This window comes from Nelusetta ayraudi, unplaced genomic scaffold (assembly GCF_046127955.1).
Source record: "Nelusetta ayraudi isolate G7.1 ecotype Tasmania unplaced genomic scaffold, CSIRO-AGI_Nayr_v1 ptg000011l, whole genome shotgun sequence".
Classification (NCBI taxonomy): domain Eukaryota; kingdom Metazoa; phylum Chordata; class Actinopteri; order Tetraodontiformes; family Monacanthidae; genus Nelusetta; species Nelusetta ayraudi.
In genome coordinates, this window is record NW_027466061.1 from 6,566,377 (window position 1) to 6,588,478 (window position 22,102).

Sequence of the window (22,102 nt, forward strand, 5' to 3'; positions counted from 1 at the left end):
CGCAGAGGCAACGAGCAGAAGAACTCGAGTAACTTCTTGGACTGAAAAAATAAATAAATAAATAAATAAATAAATAAGAACACACGCAGCCAGTTTCAAATTTCTGCCTATTGTTGTCCTCCATGTTTTCAACCACACAAACACACACTCACTCACACACACACACACACACACACACACACACACACACACACACACACACAGATCAAATATTGTTTATGGACTATTGCACTTCACTAATGAAACACTTTTAAGTGGGCTTCCAATGGTAATACAAGAGGGCTGGGAAGGCAGCAGTTACATTTTTAATGAAGAGCTAAATTAACCATGTGCTCGTAAATGCCAAATAATAGCCCGTTTTAACTCGTTCTCATGTGGTTCAATCTTCCACAACAGACAAAGTTCAGTAAATCTAGTCAGAGTTTTGTATCTAGATTATTTGCTTAAACATGGGGTCCACAAAAATCCGGAAACATTGGAAGCAGCTCATCAAGTGGAAAATATGGAGAAAATAACAACAATTAAATGCAAGCATGGAGTAAATCCATGCAGCAACACCTGTCTCAGCAACATCCGTCACTTACGCTGTAAATGCAGCATGGAATCCAATTCCGTGTGAGACAGCCTGTATCCACGCACAATTTATTAGGCTGACAGATTGTAAATAATAATCACTACTATCTCACTGTTTGCTTAGATGCTTTCCTCTTTACTGCTTGTGAGTTACACTCGCCTGACAACTAAAAGAGTTCTGTGCCTGTGAATGAACAGAAACAGTGCCGTAATGTTTGAGTCATTGCGAACTGGCTTTCTAAGGAGGAAATGTTGGCTCGTTGCAAAGACAATGATGCTGGTGAACAATCCAGACTTCTTTCTTTGACAGCGGCCATGACTCACCAGCTTTGTGTTAACTGACACCCCAGTTGGAGCACTTCCCCAATCCAGTGCATTCATTTCCGGTATCCACTTAATAATAACAACAACAACAACAACAACACCAACAATAATAATTATAATATATTTTATTTGTAAGCCGCCTTTCTGAGCACCTAAGGACACTTTACCGGAACGCAACAGTTAAAAGCTAAGCCTGACCAGTTGGCGCTTGTGAAGGGATTTGTGAGGGGCACCAAAGAATTACCAAAGAGTTACAGTAGTCAATGTGGGAGTTGATGAGATTGCGGACCAGGACGGCAGTGGACTTTGGGGTGAGAGATGGGCGGAGACGATTAATGTTACGTCAGTGGAAATGTGCAGAGCGGGTTATGTTATTGATGTGTGAGTGGAAAGACAACGAGCTGTGGAGGATGACACCCAGACTCTTAAGCTGAGGGGAGGGGGACACTGTGGAGGTGTCAATGGTGAGGGAGAAACTGTTGGCTTTGGATAAAATGGATTTGGTACCGACGAGGAGGAGTTGTGTCTTATCACTTGAGAATGAGGCATAATAAAAAATCCTTGTGAGGGACACTGTTGGCATTGGTCATGCTGGCTGCGCTCTAGACTAACTGAAGAAAATTTATACCAGGGTTTTTAAGATGGATTTTAAATCTACATAATTCAGGCTTCGTCTTTTCCAGAGGGACATGTGAAATATGTCCCATGGATTGTAGAGACATTTCATCATCATCATAATTTCAGGTGAAGAAGGCAGTTGGCTACATAAGATACATAACATCCCTTTTCAGAGAGGACAGCAGAGGATAGCTGACAGCAGACATTAATATATTATGCTTGTCATTGTTTGTCTTAATTCCATGAATGGAAACACGCACCATTGTCTTCTCTTTTCTTAATTATTTGTTTAATTGATCATATTTCCATTGAATTATACTGTAAATTTCAGTGTTCACTGCATCTGCCAGTTTGGATATACACGGGTAGACAGTCAACATCTCACTCGCAAGAAAAACAAAAACAATTTCATGGGTTTTGTAGCTGCTAAGATAAACACGCACACACAAAACGTGGGAGTTCTTATAATCCTCTTATTTGTTTGTGTGCATGTGTTTACATGAAAACAATGGCGTCGGCTCTGACACCTTAATTAGCTGGCACGCAGTGTGACAGTTTGTTTTAATGAGCAAGAAAAGCTGCCAGCAGACCTTTTCCACGCCTGTAGATGAGAGGGTGGTGTTGACAGGCGGAAAATGAGTGAGATCCATATCCTGCCGCTGAGTGTCCCAGCTTCCCGCTGAACCAGTGCGAGTGCACCGTCGCCTTGAGAACAGATGTAGGATTCACTTATGGCGCTTTTCAGTGTTTTTTTTTTTCTCACAGAGTTTTTAAGTTTTACTTCAGGTTAGCTCTGTTTTCCATCTAAAGATTGTGTCTCGAAACCACACTCCCTCATCTTCTTTTGTTGGAGCTCTTTGCCTCATCTTAGCTGCAGGTGCTCTATTCACTTGATGTCAAGGTGATCATTTTATTTCTTATATATTTCCCTAGCTCATTATTTTTAGAAAATGTACTTTTTATCTTAATAAAGTTGTCTGCATTCCAGCCTTTGGTGTACGTTCCAGACTAGGTCTCATTGCCCCCTGTGACACAACAACATGCTAATTACCAGGGCTGTACGTTTTAGCGCACATTTTATGAAAAGTGGAGCAAGCAAAATAAGTAAAGAGATGGACTTTTCATATTTCCTGGGAGGTTCATTAATACCCATGGCAACAAAGTATTTTTAGAAAAAAAATGGTGCTTTTGCACAATGTGGATCCTTTTGAAACACATGCTCATTTGAAATGGGCTAGAAACCTCTGGGGTGTGCTAACATCATTAGCATTACCGCTGCTTTGAAACACAAAGAGAAACATTCTGCTCCTGAAAAACTGATTTTGTCAAAGTCAAATTTATGGGATCAAAGAGAATATTTTCTTCAGATACCGAACGGAAAAACAGCATTTGAATAAATGTATCGGGCTAGCTTTGCACTCCTATCAAAACTCCAGCAGTTATAAGCTATATATATAAGTTATAAGCTAGGCCACAGTTCTGTCGATTCATGGTTGCTTCTCGCAAATGTTTTTTTTTTCGTCTAAGGAGGAATGGCGCTTACCTGCGCTTTCTGAGTTTTAGTGACGGGCCAAGCTAAGTTTTTAGCTTCTCTGTCAAAACAACTTCACTTCTATGATGTGGGTTGCTGACTTTTAGCCTGTTGCCCGTGTAATAGACTTGTCTTTCTTCTACTGACTGCTGGTTCCGCTCCTTCTGCTCCTGAAAATGAAAGAGGAAACCTTTTTTCTCTCCCTGTTGCCTTTGGGTAAGGCTTGGGAGCAGAGATTGTAGCACTGAGATCGAGCCTCTCAAGTTCTAATCTCTGTCTCCATCAGGTTGGATTCTGACCATCTTGTTGCTGCCCTTCAGTCGGGGTATTGACTGATCGTGGAGAGTGAGAATGGAGCAGCGGGATGAAGCAGAGTTTCTCATACACAGATCGATGCCAGATCAATGTGTACAGGTTAGGACCTGGCTGTGGTGATTACAGAGAGGCCCCGGTTGATCTCTACTTTGAGGCTTAATTAATGTTTCAGAATACGGGCGCTCTATTTGAATGTCTTTGTTGTTTTTTTGGTTGTTTTTTTTATGTGTAGATCGATAAATGTGCAGTCTGAACTGAGTATTTAGTCTGTCGGGACAAAAGAAGGATTCCGAGTCTGTGCAATTAAGGATGGATTATTTTAGTAACAATATGCACTCATTGAACCCCTCCAACACAATAATGTCAAACCTAAAATATACCTGAAATGAGCTACTCTTTTTTTTTTGTTCCTTCTAAAAAATAAATGATAAGAAATTGAAAACGATTATTGACTTCATTTTTTTTTTTAAAAGCAAACAACATACTGTATAAATGTGAGTATTTTATCAGATATTTGCTTTTTAAAGAAGCACCAAAGATCTCAGGTCAGCAGGTCAAACACATCAATCCCTGTGAAAGCACATGAGTGTTTAGCAGAATCACGACCAAATCTGAGGTTCCAGCTGATGTGCGTGCGTGCGTGACGTAGTGCACACGACACAAGATGTGGAACAGTAAGCTGTGTGCTTTATCTCGGTCATCCAATTTTCTTGCTAACAGAAAGCTAAGGCAATAACAATATCTGATTATATACCCAACCATAGAAGGGATAAAGATTATTCTTGAATTACAACTTTTGCCAACCTATCCTTCAAATTCAAACTCCTTTATAAAAGCATTTCCAAGCAGGTCACGGAAATGGCAACGGATGCAATGTTCTGATAGCATAGATCAATATTTTTGTTTAATTTTTCTAATTCAGACGGCTGATAAGTTCACCTTGTGAAATATAGTACAGACATATTTTAAATAAGCAAACAAAGACTACGTAATTTCCACAAATCAGGAATCTTCCCATTGAATGAAGTATCACCATGTCCAATTTACTTTACTTATGTGCTTCTCCTTAAGTGGGATCGTGAATACATATATACTGCATTTGTTTCTGATACTTTCTGTTTGGTACAAGCAGGCAGACAGAGGTCCTCAATTAGTAACTCGAAAATAAGCAGAAGGTGTACAACAGTACACACCTTCAACACCTTCAAGACTGAACATGTGGAAAAAGCTGCATCATTTTTAGCAGGACTTTTTAAACAGAAGGCTCAAACCTTGCTGGACATGTATCTTTAGAGGTTTTTATTTGGTTTAGTGGACTAACACACAAGACAGTGCCACTGGAGTTTCTGACAAAACAACAGCTCTAAACGCCAGCATAGATCCTGGTCCTTTATGTCCAAATGGACTGGAATCACAACTCTCCAGACGAGCTGTGTTCTCACTGTTTCAATCCACACATCCACAAATCACACTCTACCGCAAAACTCTAAATTTGCAGAACATACCAAACCAATCTTCAGATCAGTGTGTCCTAAGCTGTCCTGCTTCCTCAGTAGCGGCGACATGCAGCCAACTTCGGCTAATTTCACGGAGACATGGCTGATGTGAGCTTTGGTGAAAGAAATGCTTCTTTTTTTATTGCACTCTGTGGTTGAAGATGTTCTCGTGCAAGACGACTGCTAGGTGAAGGGGCTGATGGTATATATAATACTCAGCCTGGCTACACCCTCGTTCAACTTAATTTACAGCAGCAGGGCTGGGACCTGAGGTGCGCTTAAGAGCTTAAGCATGTAAGGACACGACGTGGCGGCACACCGGAGAGACTTAATTAGTGGTAATTCATAAATTAGAGGTTAATGTTACCATGACAGAGTGAGATTGCTGTTATCTCGCAAATGTAATTGAAAAAAAAAACATTTGCCTGCCTCGGAGAAATTGAATTTGTATAATGCTTTCTGAACTGTGTTCATTTAGTCTGAGAAAGCCTTAAAGACATAATTGGAAAAAAAAATACATTTTCAGTTATTGTCAAGCAACTCTATTTCAATGCATTCATCTTCTATACCCACTTATTCCTATTCAGGGTCACGGGGGTCTGCTGGGGCCTATCCCAGCTGTCTTCGGGCGAAATTCAATTTCTATTTCAATGCCGGTGGCTTATTTCTGTTGGCTCTTTTACATTTGAGTCTCTGTCTATCACTGGCTTCTATTGTAGCCGGATTAGATATAATTTTGTCACGTTTTTAGAAAATGTCAGCATCGACATTGTAGCAAGTTGTGAATTGGTGACATTCAAATTAAGGGTGACCTGCGCCAGTTAACGCCTCATTGGCCCTTTGTTTGCAGTGAAATCCTTAATTAAATACTTATATCTTGTTGGAGGTGCAGAAAAATCTGCCTGACAGTGTGCCATCATCAAAATGCACCGCAGTGCTTTATTAAAACCTGCTGCACAGTAAGTAGCCCTTCTCTAAATCTTTCAAGATCATTGCCAGCTGAAGGGTGAAGCAAAGGTTTCTTTCCTATTCGTGACATGACAAAGCTTTTAATTGTAATACATTATAAATAGCCTATTTATTCCTTACCCAGTGTGACCTTGCCCTCATTCTTCATGGGCATTTGCTTTGCTAATACCACTGATAATAATACATCCACGTTTGGTTTCCCTCCGTGTCTTATTGTTGGTTTTCTAAGCTGCTTCTTTTTTTCTTTTCTTTTTTCTTTTTTAAGCATTTTGTGACTTGTATGGGGAAAAAAATGTTTCCTCTGGAGGGGAAACAGAGATCTGAACTGAAATGCAGGGGTGCTCGTTTATTTCCCCCTGCACCGCCAGTGCGCCGTAGGAGAAAAATGTAGTCACGTCGTAGGAGAAAAATATGTCTCGCTGCGGATCTCAATGAAATTATCTGGGCACGTCGGCTCTCTCATGGACCGGGCTGTTCTGACATGGCTGAAATGTCACGCGTAATTATGACGTGTGACACTAAAGTGGAGGAACAGTCCTGCACTCTGCTGCTTTGATAATCTATACGCCCCCTGTCAACCCCTCCCTCCGCACTGTCTTGGATGACAGAACGAGTGATCACGGGGTGTGTGTGTGTGTGTGTGTGTGTGTGTGTGTGTGTGTGTGGCGGGATGGGGGAGGGTCCTCCTTAAAATGGCAACAGACAGCCTTCTCTCTCTCCGGCTGCATATCAATGGAGTCATCAGTGAGCACTCGGTGCATGGAGAGAGCGCTAATAGGATGGGACAAGCTCCACTCAAGGCCGCCCGCTGATTGGCATCAATCTCCTTATATCCAGGGGCTTTATTTTCGTATTATTACAGAGAGCTACCGGAGAAGCAGATCAATAAGCAGCTTCCTGTTGGGCTCACTTATGAAAGCCTCAGACCACTCGGCACGACTCCTTTCCAGGGGATCCGTCCCGCTACCTGAGGTTATCCTTCGGGATGTAATGGTGTTGTCAGTCTCACGGTACCAGTGACAGAGGAGTCTGGATGTTGTTGTAGACTCATGAGACTTGCAAATGATTGATCTTTGCGGCCGAAGGCGCAGTCGTGTTTGTTTTTGTTTATTTGTATTGAGCCATAGCGGAGGGACGTGGAAATGACAGCAGTAATTCAGCCCATGTGTGCCCTTTTGGGCCCCGCTTGCTAATAAAGATCCATAGAGAAATCAGTAGAGCTGCGAAAGTGGCGATGGGGAGCTGAATGACAAAGTTTGTCGGTGCTCCGGTGAGTTTTAAATGCAACCTGTGGTGGAGTTTTGGTGTCTCTGTGAGAAGAAATAGCAGTAGAGTTGGCAGGCGAGAGACGTGATTTCACACCTTGGGAACAGACTCAGTTCAGAGCGGACAACAGCGATCGCCACAGATCACTTTAAATAACTGACATTATTATCTGCAACTCTGAAAAATCAACTCCCTGCCTACTTCTTTTCTATACAACCTTTTTTTTTTCCTGTTCCAAGGCTGCAGCTCGCTGGAGGTGGAAAACTGACTGCGTTCGCACATGCAACATGACATTCTGCTGTCATCAAAATGCAGCTCACATGAAGGAATGCTCAGGTGAAGATTGCATGTGATAATAACAACATGCGCGCACACTGCAAGGCTGAGCAGAACAGCTCATGCACTTTCAACATGTCATGGTGAATGTGCTTCCAACTTATTGCTGTAATTTGGGTTTTGATACGTCAGCATCCGCCGTGAGCTGGTCTCAGCTCGGACATTTCCTCCAAATTCTGCAACGTGCGCCCGTCTCCACGGCTCTCTGCATGGGGCATGGATGGCTGCTGGAGATAATTTGCACGACACTCAGGTGATTCCATTAGTTAACTTAATGAATTGATGATTAAAATTTTGCTTTGCGGCCGGTTTGGATTCCTAAAAAGTCGCGGTGAGAGAGGCAAGCAGTGAAAAAAGGCTGAAAATCGAATTAAAAGGGAGCAGTTGACTGAAGACAAGAAAGAAATGAGCATTTGCCGCCGTTTCCGGCGCTAAAACAAGAAGATTGCACCCACTCCTGTACGGAGTGCCTCTAATTATCCTTTCATGGTGCCTCCTGAAGGAAGAGGCGCATGGAGGTGAGACACGGTCTTCTCCTCCGACCGCCCTTTGACTCCATTGAGCGGAACCATAACTTTTCCCTTCCATTTATTACGCCGACTACGTGTTCCATTTCACTGAGCCTTGTCCTTCAGACTGACTTTAAGCAAACTGTGCCTTAATGGAGCTTCGGAAGCGCTTAATAGCTGACCTTTATGCCGGAGCGGAACAAAAGCTGAGCTGCCCTGATATACTTGGTGCATGAAATCCACCGCAGAGCACTCAAGCTGCAGGGGGTCAAACAAGCGAGACTTGAAATAGTGGGACTCTATGGCAACGGGATAAATATTTTTCAGTTTTTGAATCGTTCCGGCATGTGAATCATAGGCACATGGCAATCTGGAAGTGTCCCTCCTTCCCGTCGCTCCCCCAAATTCTTGGTTTTCATCTTCTCCACATTTTCTGCTTTTTTTTTGGCAGAGAACTCGAAAACGAATGAGCTTGTGTCTAGTTGTACAAATGAATGGCATTAAAATGAGATCATTTCACGTAATCGGGGCGGAATCTGTCTCCTATAGACGTCACAGTCTTGTTGCATTTCAATTTACCAATGTGCCGCATCGCAGGAAATACTGCTGGTTTTCCCACACTTCATTTCCTCCCATTAGAGTCATTTATCTTTTCATTTTCTTCTCATTTACTCCGTGGCGGAGTCGATTACAGATAGAGATGTTGACGAAATAAAACGCTTTAATCTCCCCAACCTCACAACATTTCACTGCAAACCGTTGTTTTTATCACACGATCTGTGAAGTTCAGGGTCTCGACGATAGACAAATGCAACCACAAATACATAGGAATAAGTAGGAATATGAATGTGCTGCTTTTCTTAAGAGGTCCTTGTGGGTTTTTTTTTACTTCCAAACATGACAGACACAATAGTTTTGATTTGTGACGGATTCTGGCTTATTGCAAAATATCTCTATGTCCAAGAGCGGTTATCCTGTCAAAAACATCCTGTCCTGTCTTTTTTTTAAAGGTTGCTTACTCATAAAAGGAGTCAAACAGAGCAGAGACTACAATGGACTTCAGTTGTGAGCTTTACACTCGTTAAAGGACGTTTGCAGTGGTGGTGTTAGCTTCTGCCTCAAGGAGATTTCAGCACAAAACGTTTATCTTCTCTCAACTCCATCAAACGTTTGCATACACACACACACACACACACACACACACATTTTACAACCTTTGCCAAACATTTATGAACCAAGCAGCAGCAGAATACAAAATATATAAATACATATATAAATACAAAACAGACAACAACAAACTCAGTCCTGAAGGAGGAAATAGTGAGTGAGGAAGAGGAGGAAGAGAAGGATGGTGAAAGAATTCTCAGAGCGGCGGCACTTTTTAATATGCCGGCTGCATGTGATGTTGAAATTAGTTTTATGTGTTTTGGCAGGGGAGTGCCAGAGAGCAAAGCCAGGTGACGGCCTGTGAGTACACAAGTCTGGAAACATAAATGCTGCAAACCAAAACACGCTGCTGCCTATCGGGAGGCGAGCAGGGAAAAACAATATTAGCTGTGACAGTGATGGATGGTGCTGCCTCCTGCAGAGGGCTGATAGATACAGAACACTTCAGAGTGGAGAGCCTTCATCTAAAAGGCGCAGTCCGCGCACCTTTTTACAAGGGCTGCGCTCGCTGCTGCCGTATGCAAGTCGCGGAACTTTCTGCATCAAGACGAATGGCTTTATTAAGCGTGTTTGTCTTTTTTTTTTATCTGAGTCTGGACTGCTGAAGTTACACTCAAGACATCTAAGCGCTGCTTCGTTACATGGTGAAGTGACACGAAGGTTAGGTGACAGATTCCAGGATTTTCTAGAGTGCCTCAAATTGCCCTGCATGTCTCATATATACATATGAAGGAGAATAAGGACTAACGACTGATGTGCTGATCTGCCTTCGGTTTGGAGATTTTTGTGCCTCTGCATTGGGGACATGCTTGAATGGGTCGTCATTGAATCGTCATTGAACAGTAATTAAAAGTTGCTCAGCAACAATCATTGAATTAATGATGATTTGAGTTAGTATTTAGAAGCGTTAATTGAATTTTAAGTTCAAAGTCATTATGTTCAAATGGTTAAAGGAACATCGTGACTAGAAATTGTTCTCCGCCACTGCGTCACGTGCAGTTGATGGGGCAATTTGTCCATAGCGCAACTTCATTTTCTCAAGCCTGCAGTAAAAAACAAACAAACAAACGTTGACACTGTAGTTTGAGGATAGAAAGAAACAACAGAGAGAGGAAAGCCTACTGTGGTAGTGAGTGCGTGCTTCATTCTTTACAATACCATCATCTCAATTCTTCTGCTGCTCTCTCAGAGTGGAAGAACCGCTAAGAGGAAGATCAAGAGCTCTACTCCAAAAAACTAATTCTATTATTTTTTGCTGCTGCCCCGATGGATTCCCCCTTCTTTGCTACAACACTTCTATTCATTGTATCAAGCAACCAGTTTTGGTTGTTTCCCTTTCCTTTTTTTTCTATTTTTTGTTGTTGTTGCTGTTGGTTGAGGGAAGGCGGTGGTGGGTTGTTGAGTGATTCCCTTCCAACTCTGCACACATAGAGCTTAAGTGGGGGGGTAAGGAGTTAAAGCCAAGAAAGATGGAAAGGTAAGTTGAAATAAAACATGAAATCATGATTGATGATGAGAGCAGACGCGATGACTCTGCTCTGCTGCGAGGCGCACGGAAAGACTGCAAACACACCGGGGCAGAGGTCGTGCTGTGATGTTTTCTACTTTTTTTCCTCCGGCTTTTGCATTTCAATCATGTTTTTTTTTTTGTCTCTGCTTGCCAAATGGATTATGTACACATCTCTGAAGCAAATGTTGTGTTCTTCAGCACGTTTGCAAGCCATGAAACTCCTGCGCTCTCGCCCGAATTGAAGCTGGATCATAAATGAGAATACTTTATAAAAACCTGGCTCCTACGAGGCGCCACTTTTTTCACAGCTGGTTAAAAACACACCACAAAAAAAAGTTGATGTTCCTTTTGTTATTTCTGCGTAATAAATCCTCCAATTTGCAGTATAAGGCGCTGCATCACCTCAGAAGACCTCTCGCTGCGGCCTCGCTAAATAGCCACAATACACTGCACCTCGTATTGCTTTAATAATCTCCAGCTGGCAGAGGCACGGTGACATGATTGAGTCGCTGCAAATATTCTAGCTCTGATATGATTTCAACTTCTCTCAGGAAAGAAAATAAAGAAAACAAAACAGGGAGCTGCCTCACGGTGGAGCAGCAGGTTATTATGAGCGACATTACCATAGTGGGTAATTGAAGAACACCAATACATCCAGTAAAATTGAAGCATGGCAGATGGCAAAACAAAACCCATGGAGGATGGAGGAATCTCACAGCAACCTTCTGCTCTTGTTGTGGTTGTTGTTGTTGTTGTTGTTTTTTAAGGATATATGCACCGCTTACACGCCCCTGCTCAAAAGTAAACTCGCAGTGCAGCTGGATTGCTAACATTTGCCTGACATTTCACACAGGCCACATAAAAACCTCCCATTTGCACCGTTCGAAGTGGACGTCATTTCAAAGAACCAATCAACACCCTTTCAGTTGTGAGAGCAGTACGAAGAAACTGCTGCACAAAACAAACCAAGAGTGAGAAGATGAAGAACAGGCCAACTGGCAATAAAGGTTCTCTTTTATCAGAACTTGATGGCAGCTTCACATTAACAGAGTAAAAAGATTCTTATGTTTTACCCTCAGCTGGCAGTAGTGAAAGTTTAGTGAAACATCGCAGTGTGTGATGCATGTTCCCTGTCATACAGTCTCTAAAGATGGAACATTTTCCAGTGACCTCTACAAAAAAGCAGAAAAGTGACTGATGTGCTTTGAATCAGAAGAACGTGCAGTTCCTCCAATTGCCTTTCAAGTTTTTTTTCTCTACAAGTGGCCTTTTCACTATTCACGTGTTTTCTACGGTCTCTCGGCCAGTTGGAAATGTGAAACATCTTCCATTTAGGGATATGTTCCATACAGCGTGTCATTCTGGGCTGAAGCCATTTCCAATGGCCTCTGCGGAACAAACTGAATCACTGCAGTCCGTGAACTTTCTGTTCTATTTATTTGAGTATTTGTTCTGCTGTGACTTAGGGGCTCACCAAAATTGGATTTCAAGCCCTGCTACTCTAAGAGGATCTACAAACACATGCGGTGCGGTGACGGATCTGTGTGAGAGAGCAGCCCGTTCCAGTAAATAACTAAATATAGCGCAAATTAAGGTTGGAGTTTGAGTGAAGGTTTCAGCCGTCCCTTTCATATCAATGTTCACATGCTTTTGTCATAGTTTCTATGTTTCAAGTTTATGAAAATCATCAACAGCAGGTACTTCATCATCGCTCTGTCTAATTCAGCTGAAGTGGTGAGAAGGTGGGATTGATCCACGTCTATTTAATTACAGACTTCTGCTTGTACAGCTGCTGGGTGACACAATGAAATACTTTCTGTGCTGTATATGGGTTAAAGGTCCAATGCGTAACATTTTAAATGGATCTGTTAGCGTGAAACTGTCCGTAAAAACATACACATGGGTTTTTAGTTAGGTACAATACTACTAGTACGACGGCGACTACTACTACTACTATTAATATTAATAATAACTAAACATAACACCTTAAGGCCATGTTGTATCTCCGGTAGCACAGAATATGAATCTGCCAGAGTTTTGTGATTTTAATTCTGACATAATATTAACTGTAATAAGTTTTCTGACCATGAGATGGCACTAAGTCTTACACAGAAGGCCTTTAAGAGTCGACACTGTTCATAAAGCACCACATCATAAAGCTTGTGATATGCTCTGCCCCCCCAGGAGAGAGGCCATAATCCAATAGACATGATGAGGATGTTCTCTTCCTGCATTTCTCAATATATTTCACCGCTCTCACTGATGGAAAGCTTCAGCCCGGCTTTTCATCTGTGGCCATTAATACAGAAAAGGCATAAAAATACAGAATTCCCGACAAATTGCTCGGAAACCTGCACCAGACGGCTGCAGGCAGAGCCATATGGATGTGTTTTCGAGTGTTCGGGAGAGGTTTTATGGCCACTGAATCATAATATGAAGGCAATATCATTAGCGCGCTATTGCTACTACATGTAAAATCCTAATGGGTTAAGACAGTAAAAAATCCAATTGAGGAGCTGACTGACGTAAACACTGGACCTGATTCAATAAAAATGGTGCTTTAAGTGCGGCTAAAATTAATGAATCCGGGGGGAAAAAACGGTAGTACCCTGACAGAGGTTCTGGCTCTCACTTTCTGGTAAAGAAGGAAAGAGATTAAAAAAAAAAAAAAAAGAAAAGAAAAAAAAAGAGTGAGGACTTTGTGTGCTGGTTCATATCTCAGTTGTCACCAATATCGGCACTGAATCGCTGGAGGGCTTGTCAGAGATACTTGGAAAGCATTTGTAAGGATCTCAATTTTTTATTAGATGAACAGCATGGCTGAAACTGGTTAGACCTCATTGTGCTGTTTGACACTAAGCCTAGAAAGAGAAAATGACAAACAAAAAATAAAAACTATTGCCTGAACAGCATCTTACTGTACACACAATTCTGATTTTCATCCCAGTTTTAAGCAATTCTTCAAAATGACTTGTGTTGCTATCAATGGTTGAAGCAGATAAACCAAACTAGTTTTGTTTGTAGATGTAGTTATGGGCAATTTAGGACTGAGAACACGACTGCGGGAGCAGAGATTGCAGAGAAGAGAACATCCGTCCAATATACAACTTGGCAGATTGAGAACATGGACAATGGTCTGCAGAAACCAGACAATCAATTCAATTGGGTATTTTTTTTTTTTAATTGCAACCAAACATGTTGCCATGCATGAGTGGAAACCTGAGGACGTCAGCAACAATCATCACACTGGTTCTCGACTGCTGCTTGTACATTTTTTATTTTCCTCTGGAAATGTGTTTCTGTCTCCGGATTTATAATTTATAATTATTTTTATAAAACAATGTGATCAAAACACAACTAGGAATATCTTCCATGCAAGGCCTTTTTGATTGCCTTTTTGACTCCTGAGGCACACCTGATCTGTGTTCTTTTTAAAGTAATTGTTATATAAAGTTTGGACTAAATATTCCTGAACTAGACATTGCTCAAAAACACCTGAAATTAATTTCACATTTTTCTATGAGGTCATTTTTACATTATTTTTGGATCGTTCTTTTAAGAATTGATCAGCTCTCTTCCAAATTCTTATTTCCTTGGGAGTGAGGGATGACCCTGCCTCCTTTTGGTCTAAAGTGAACTGAAAGAGCCGAGTGAATGAACACATGAGCTCTTGCAGGGAGCTGAGCGGGAACGTGCAGCCTTCATCTGACTGTTCCAACACTAAGGTAGCTCATATTCCCATTTACCTTGTTATGTTTCTCTGCAGAATGCTGCTCTTTGAACTATCTATCACAGCTCTTCCAGGTCTTTAAAGACTGCAGGTGGGCTCACGCCCACGCCGCCACTCGCCCCTGTGCAGCTTTGGCACATAAGAGACACACATCAAAGCTGAAACTCACATCTTCAGCTGTTTGTTTATTCCATATCTGTGCAGCGGTGGAGGATGAATGGCACCCAATTTAAACACGCTGGAATCGCATGTCTTTTGTTGTCCTGAACACACACAAGTCCCGTCCGGATGGTCACTCATTAGATCTGTATGCTGTTAAACCATTTTATATATTTGTACATATCTTTATTTCTTCAGAATTTTTGTGTATATATATATACTGTATATGTGTGTATACATTTATATTTTTTTTTCAAAAATGTTGATACGGTTTCACAGTTAAAAACAGTCCAACATGAATTATTTACATTGAATTTGACCTAATTTGAAGTTTTCCTTTAAAACACACACAGTACATTAGTTGTTTTTTTCTTGTCGTTTTGAATGATTTTTTACTGGAACAGCTCAGGCACTGATGCTTAGACTAAAATATCCTGGTAATGGCTTTATATCCATAAATCTGGAAAAAAAAAAAAAAAAAAAAAGAAAGTAAAGAAAAAAAAGCATCTTATCAGCGCTGATGACTATCGTGTGGCAGGTTTTCGCAAACACGACCCCAAAACTTCCCTCTTATCTGCCTTTGCCGTGTCATGTGGATTGACAGCTGCAGTATCACATGGAGCGCTGTGAATAACTCACTGTACTTTTTTAAAAGGACAAAAGACTTTGTGAGAGTGACAACTTGTCAGCAGGAGATAAACTGGGAAAATGAATAAGAGATGAAGGAAATAAAAGCGTGCTGGCACACATGAGTATCCCAGTGCCATCCACAATTCAGTGCCGTCCTATTCAGAGGTATTTATCGCCTCAATCGCTGTTCTATTCCCCCTCCCTTTTCTTTATTTTCCTGTTTAGTACCTCAAATACATAATCCCGCCACCGCCATCGCCGCTTTTTCTTTCCGGCGAAGTACGTCACAACCGATAGAAGTGGCAGCCAAGGCAGAGATTTCTAGTTTAAAAACAGATAAAGGGGAGAGAGGAGGAGGGGAAATGGTGACTAATGTTGGCTTCTAGTGCCTTCGGCCACAATGTGACTCACTTTAGCTCCCGTCAAAGTGAACTCTGACCGAGTGCGTCCAACGCGGCAGCCGAGCGCCGCACTGAGCGGGAGATGTGCGGACACGGAGGGGGGAAAGTGTACAGAGTGTAACTGTGGAAGCGGCCAGCAGGCAGGTTCTGCTGTGATTTGACAGTTTATGGTCAGTGCGTTTATCACAAATGTCATCTTTCATCACCGCCGACTTGCGCCGCACAAGGCGCGCGGATGAGATGTGTCTAGCAAAGGTCTGGAAAAAAAGGCATCAGTTCAGTGCCGGATAGAGAGTGAGTGACATTTTGTTGCAAAGAGTTCAGCTTTACAAAAATATAAGTGACCCAGCCTGCCAGCTGGAACATTTTTATATCCTCCAGATTTATCAAACACATCTGGAAGATCTCGTAGCGTTTGTAAAGGGGAGGAAAAACTCAGGAGGTGATTGGGTGAACCCTCTGTCTGTCACATCCAAGCAGACAAGACAGATTGGCTATGACAAGATAAGACTGTCCTGTGGCTAACATGCTACTCTCCAAAGTGCTGTTTTTAGCTTCATCCATTAATGTGAATGTGGATGCTAATGCTGTCTTTTTAGCCGCAGCCTTTCTTATTTGAGGAAGTTGATTAGTTATAGAAAGGAAACTGATTGGTGAAGAATTTACCTTGAAATTAAAACAGATTAAATTCTATTGCAGAGCTGGTGTATGCATGGTTGAAATAGGTGCCAGCGATGAGAACTATAAATTGGTTTAGACAGACTGGATTTTTGGTCCATTGGTATTTCAAAGTAAAGTGGAAATATTTTGGTACTGGAAGAATAACCTCTGAAATAAATCTCAATAACATTTTGCAAGAAAGTTCTCTTGATGTCAGGGGATGTGATCTTTTCTCAGCAAATGCATATTCAATAGTCCCGTCTCCAACCGTATGTCACTGCCTCGACTTAAGGTTTTAAAAAGGGCAAAAACACAATTTTCCATATCACACTGTAATCTTTTATTAATACTGAAACACACTGACTGCCTACCCAGCGTTGTGCGAAATCCGTTGCCTTGCTTCTAAATTAAGCTGTAAAAAGAAGTTATGGGGCAGGCGGGTGTTAAAAAGCTGCAACTGCATCTCAATCGAGAAGCTGCACAAAAGCCCAGCGGGTAACAACACATTGCATGTTATTAACATCTAAAAGCCAAGGTCAGAGATGAAAAGTTTGATTTGAAAAGCAGCAAATGTTCTCAAGCGATCTCCGGCACGACACGCTGCACATTCAGTTCCTGAGGAGTCATGAGTCATCTCGGCACCCTGATAGATAGAGCGATAGAGCTGTTGTCTTGTCAAAAACCAATCATCACATTCATTTTTGTCAAAAAGCACTTTAAGTTCTGGATTCATGAATAACAAAATTTTTTTACCCTTCAGTAAATAGGAAATCAATTCTGTACAGTTACATAGAGTCAAAGTTTGTGAAAACATTTTGCAGCCAAACTGGATTTAATTATACTGTGTTTACTTAAAGCTCATACCGCAGTACTTTATTTATGCTTCAATATAAAATATCACAGAATATATTAAAAGGTATTTTCTCTCCCACTGTGAATCCATGACCCAATTACCATATTGTTTTTCACAAATTTCAGATGTTTTTATTTCTTTAAGCATACTCATAGGTCACTGGTTCATAGGTCCACCAAGGATTAGGGCTCCAAATGCTTACTGTCCTGTAGTAAATCTGCTAAATGTGTACATTTTGCAGTTAATCTGGGTGGAAAAATGGCTGTCACAGTAGTGCAAGGTTAAGCGGTCCGTGGAGCCACAGAAAATGCAAACCTCGCTCTAATCCCCCAAATCTTGGCAGCTTTGGCAGCGCAGGGGGCAGAAAAAGCATCCTGACCAGCGTTTACTGGATAGAGATACTGTGTGATACACATTGTCTCGCTGTTTAATGTTTGATGAGCTCAGCCTCCTGTGGAAAGTGCTTCCACGTCTAGTTGAGGGACATTTGTGGCATGTCGGACAGGGGTCAGGGAAACGGACGAATAACTGCAGTGTGAACAATGTGATGCCGAGGCCTGGAACTCTTGAGGAGCCAATCAAACCATTTCAGCTTTGCACAGTAACTGGAACTCTCAATTTTCAAATACTAAACCTCAGCCGTCCGTCTTGCCAAGCTGCGGTGCAAAGTGCTTTTAGTCGGCCTTATCCTTCCATAACTTATCAGCTTTGTTGTAGTTTTGACAAAACCAGTAGGAGCAGCTGCTGCAATCTGCCCAAATAAACCTAGACTAAGACAGAGAAGAAAAATAGACATTGTGACTCCACAGAGCGCTGAAGTGTTACAAATGCTGCTATTTGAAGCTGTTGCAACCTAACTACACGAGCAGTAAGACGTTTTATTAATCCCTCTGAACGCGACAGACGCAATTCAAATCATCATCCTGGCTTTTTTTTTTATTCTAACGGGACTCCCCCTTTACAGATGTTTTCTATCTTCACTCTGCCAGGTGGATTTGTAAAAAATCAATGCAACAGCCTCAGAAAAACAGCCCATCTGGCGTGCCAGTTTGTAAACCTGATAGTGTGCCGCTTTCCTGTCCAATTATTTCTTGCAAAATGCGCAGCGTGTCGGGTTTTATGCGATATGACGAGTGCATCTGCGGTCGACGCGTCAGAAAGGCCCGAGGTTGCAGCGGCACAAGCGGCCAGTGACTTCACACACTCTGGGGAAAGTCACAGTCGGCGGCTTATTATGGCGGCGGCTGGCGGCGCTCTCGCAACTGCCCCGGCTACCTGTCCGCTTCCTGCCGGAGGGCGGTGAGCAAGCGAGCGGTCCGACACATCGGCGTGTCGGGGCCGTGAGCGCCGCCAGCGCCAAGGTTGAAGAAGGACGACGAGCTCTGTTTTTGCCGAGGCACTACACAGATCCTGCCGCGGAAAATCCCGCTCTTTGCGCGACTGTGAAACACTGTTATTTTATTTTGTGGCAGCATATCATCACTGTCTCAACGCTTCTCCCGGGAAAATAAAAGCAGAGCCACATCACCTAGAGGCATTTGGCCTCATCATTCTTGTTTAGATATTCAGGACGCAAACACATGCCCACACTCTTCTGGCCCCGCGGGCAGTGTTCCTGGGTAGGCGCTTTCGAGAGAATTAAAAAAAAAAATGGAGGTGAGTAGCAAAGAATGGAATGGATGATCATGCTAAATTAAATAACAAAATGTTCAGTTCAGTTGGCAGATTTAATTATTTTTCTTGCCGTGCGATACTTTGTTTTTTTGTTTTATTTAATCTAAATTAATCGATCTGCGCTGTTCGTTGTCTCGGGCCATTTGCATCAAAGCTCAAATATTGTTTGTGGCTCCTGCCTGAGGCAACTTGTCAGCTGCTCACTTTACTAATTCAGGGTATTTATGCAACTCTCATGCAGCTCTCATGGCCAAGTGTTTTTGCGTGTTGGTCAACTAGTTTGGATGAAAAGTGCTATTAAGAAGTATTAACAAAATCATCATTAATCATTTAATGATGATTGTGCATAATTCACCCATTCGTGCATTGTAGATCTTTTTTAACCTAACGTTATTTTATGAACTGGGCAGCTCAGCAGCCTCATTCCCGCTCCTTCACATGCTGCTGCACAGCGGAACGCAGCAGCCGCAGCCTGCCGACTTGCCTGCAAAGTGGCCCCTCTTATCAGCTCGGAATGGATGTCAGCACGTGTAGTGCCGTCACTACGTTCGCAGATAAAGCCGTCTATCTCCCTCCGTCGGATGGCTGAGGACGGAGAGTTGAGGTCACGCTGCTGCTCCAGCCAAGAGATAACCGGTGAGGTGATGACCCCAACCCATCACGGAGATTGGCACCAGGGGAGTTTTAAAAGGTCGGCCAAGCCATAATCAACTGCAGTCGGTGACAGGGGTCGGCTCGCTTGTTGATTAAAAGTCTGAACATTTGCTCGTTCTTTAAAGGAGGAGCCGGCAACATCGGTATAACTCAGAACCAAAGGGTCGCTCAATAGGGAGAAAGAACACGCAAGTGGTAGTGGTAAACAGGTGATTGCTGTCTTCAAAGATGTGTGCAGACATCTGAGCTTTGCTTGTTTGGCAGCAGAGCCCTCTGGCACATTCAGATAAGAGGCGGTTAACCGTACAGCATCTTCCTCTGTTTGTTTTGTCTTTGACTGCAATCGGAGAAGGAAAGAAAAAAAAACCCACCCGGGATCGCACCTGCAGGAAAACATCTTCACTTTCAGCGTGCAGCTGACAGGGATTGGAACAAACAGCGGAGAGCCAACCCCGAGCAGACGTGCTGGGCAGCGAACAGATGCAGTGTAGGAAATACTTTTATCCCCATCCCTGCTGTGATTTTCTTGTGCAGTTCATCCAGAGACTCAGCTGTGCACTAATTACAGTGACTTTAAGTCTCAGGCTGTGTGTACTGTCAGAAAAGACCCACCTCTGTCTGAGGTGACCCTAATGATGATGGATCGACGAGGACCAGCCATAAAGCAGGTGTCCCTGAAACAACTTTTGATGTAAAAGCTGCATTTTTTTTTAGATTTATTGCAGATGCATAATTCCATTTTATTCCATGCCAGACAAAGATTACATTATGTAAGAAAATGAGAGTTGGTAAACCTCATTGCTTTTCAAGGGTATCATCAGAATTCAAAATGAATAGGGCATCCCATAAAGTCTTTGCTTTACTTAGATTTGCCTTGCGCTACAAAAAAGAGCCAACACGTGGAACTTTTTGTCCCTTCTGAGAGATTTATTTTTAATACCACTTGCGAGTGCTTAAAGCTTTCTGTTGGTGTGAGGTTTGTGTCACCACAAAGTGGCGAGCTACAAAGTGCTGCAGGATTTAACAATACAGATGCAAGACCGCAGTGAAACAATGTCTTTCCCGCGTCACTCCAAAAATTCTCACAAAGAAAAACCCAACATCACTCCACACCAATCTTCTCGGCTCTCAGTCCCCGTTTTTCTTTTCTTTGCCCACTTTCTGTGGCTTTTAAGGGCAGCCTTTAACAGTCACAGGCTGCTTTTGCCACAACTAAAAGGATACTAATTGCTTCCTCAGTGCTGGAAACGCCTCAAGTTGAAGCTCGGCAAAGTAGAATTGCCATACCATAACAATATGGTTTTGATTTTCCAAGAGGTCTGACTGACTACTGAGCACCCACTTAGGATGAAAGAAAAAACATATTTTGACATCTGAAACACTTTATACAGAAGGGAAAACGTAATTGGAAGGATAAGAGGACAACGCCATGGAAAGACACGTAGTGATTTCTGGAGGGGGTGATGATGGCGGTGGAAACCCTCGCCAACCAGCAGAATTTTAATTACTGCAGGCAGCAGCATTACGCGCAGTCTAATCTGCTCCACAGTAGGATTTATAGGCATTACTGATGCTGACAAAGTGATTGCTTGGAGAGAGATAAAACGTTTAGAAATAAAGTATGAAAGGGTTTGTGAATAACACTTCCTCCTCAAGGCGAAATTGTTTTTAATGTTTGTTTCGGCAAATTGAATTGCTTGCTAAGATATTGCTGTGGATTATTTCATTGGGGGGAAAAATGTGTGGGTGTTAATGCTTTGTGAGGGGTAACAAAAAAAAGATTGAATTTAGCAGGAAAGTTTGACGGCGCTGGAATACAATTCTACTGTGGTTTTAATTTTTGAACTGGAATTAAAGTACTTTGTTTGAATTAAAGCGGCGGTTGTGGCATTTTATTTCCCTCAACAGTGAAGGTTAATACTTTTTTCGAAGAGAAAAAAATGGATGTGAGTTTTGAGAACTGACGATGACTTCCACGGCAGATTTCCAACACTGGCGGCTTGGACATTCTCCTCAGCCTTCCTCGACCGTCCTCATACCCCTTCCCTGACATTTCTATTATTAAGAAACTGCAACTCTCGGCTAGCACGCTTCTGCTGCGCACACTTTATCCGCCTTGACTTAATCCTCTCGCCATTTCACTGGCCAGCTCTCCCTCCACACACACTCACCAAACTATTTAATATTTAATCCACTTTGGACGGGATTACCACACTACGTTTAGTTGAAAACGTTGGCAGGGGAGCGCCTTATCAATGGCTGCGGTGTGTGGGATTTCACTCATTTCCCCTCTGGCTGTGCAGTGGACGTCCGTTGATTGTACTTCCCTAGTGTGAATTGATGAGAATTCCGTGTCCGCAGAGAGAGTTTCTAATGAACAAATAAATCAAACAACTCGCAAAGATTGAACGGCCGTCTCACCCGCAAGATCGCAAAGTCACACCGCATTAGACGTGCCAGAAAAAAAAAAGGATCAAGGGCGCTAATGAGTTCCCGTGTATAAACTGGGAGTGCAGTGCATCCCCGCACTTTACACACACACACACACAGCCCACAACAACTGGAGATAGCACCTCTGAGGGCATTGCCTTTCATTTCAATGCCCAAAGTTAATTTCACAGCCTGCAATCTCCATATGTTTATCCTAAGAGATTTAATATTTCTGCCTCCATGTTCTGCCTCCATGCAAGGAAAAGCACCTCGGCACTCTGACATATTCCGACCAAG

The 22,102-nt window shown here is 42.4% G+C and overlaps 1 protein-coding gene across 1 annotated transcript in view; it reads right to left on the reverse strand.

Annotated features, from left to right (window-relative positions):
• sez6a (seizure related 6 homolog a) overlaps window positions 1-22,102 on the reverse strand; it is a 90,100-nt gene that overhangs the window by 46,219 nt on the left and 21,779 nt on the right. The gene's annotated exons all lie outside the window — the stretch shown is intronic.